Source organism: Bison bison, unplaced genomic scaffold (assembly GCF_000754665.1).
Source record: "Bison bison bison isolate TAMUID 2011002044 unplaced genomic scaffold, Bison_UMD1.0 scf7180017864173, whole genome shotgun sequence".
NCBI lineage: Eukaryota > Metazoa > Chordata > Mammalia > Artiodactyla > Bovidae > Bison > Bison bison.
The window spans coordinates 326908-327881 of NW_011494745.1; the positions used below are offsets into that span (position 1 = coordinate 326908).

At 67.6% G+C, this 974-nt stretch overlaps 1 protein-coding gene across 1 annotated transcript in view; it reads right to left on the reverse strand.

Annotated features, from left to right (window-relative positions):
* Positions 1–974, reverse strand: part of TNKS1BP1 (tankyrase 1 binding protein 1, 182kDa) — a 23912-nt gene that overhangs the window by 3184 nt on the left and 19754 nt on the right. The window lies entirely within an intron of this gene.

Below are 974 nucleotides of genomic sequence, written 5' to 3' on the forward strand. Positions count from 1 at the left end.
GAGCGCCTTTCTCGGCCTGTTTTCCTGCGGCCCGTCCACGCCTCCCCATGGACTGCACGCAGGGAGCGAGCTGGGCCAGCCCGGCGTGTTCAAATGCCAGGCTCCCCGTTTCCTGAGACGATGGGGGAGTCCCTTCACCCCCAAGGGGTCTGCTAACTACGGGGTCACCGGTGGCAGAGAGTGAGGCTCTGAACACCTTGCACAGAGCCGCGCGCGGGGGACCCCAAGAGCCTTAGGGTCTTCTAAGTACAGAGTCTCTGCAGGCGCGGAGTGAGACTGAACATCTCGCACAGAGCAGCGCGGTGGGCGTGCCCACCAACGCGATCCTACCGCTGCCAATGCTGTGGATCCTCCCGGGATGCGGTCCGCCTGCCGAGCCGGCCTCTCAGCCCTGGCCCTCCAGCTCAGCCCTCTCTGCGCATGCCTCTGAACACACGGGCCTTGCGGACGGCCGCGTACCCGACGTGTACCCGATGGCACGCCTGGACAAGCTGCTTCTGCCCGGCAGGCACCCCCGCGCTCTCAGTCAGCCTGGATTCCCCCTGGGGGGCCCCCGGGCCCACTCCCCCGCCCTGCACACCCTGGGCGCGAGCTGCCAGCCCCACTGCAAATCCAGGTGCTCTGTCCCCACAGCCCATCAGCAAGCAACTCGGGACACAGCCACCTGCATCCCCACGGGGGCCAGGGCCTGGGACAGAGCTGACGTCTGCCGGTGGGCAGGGACGCCACCTTGTCCCTGAACTGCGTCTTCTGCCCGCTGCGCCCTCGAGACAGGACCCGTACCATCCGGCACGCAAGGCATGCTCAGCAGCTCACGCTCTGCACCGGGGAGCGGGTGTGTGGCCCAGCTGCCTGCCTGCCCCTGAGACAGACACACCTGCACACACACACGGCCCGTCTCCTGCGGGAGGTGGGCACCGTTCACCGGTCACTCCTTCCACACACCGGCACAAGCACCACAGAGCCACAGCCAA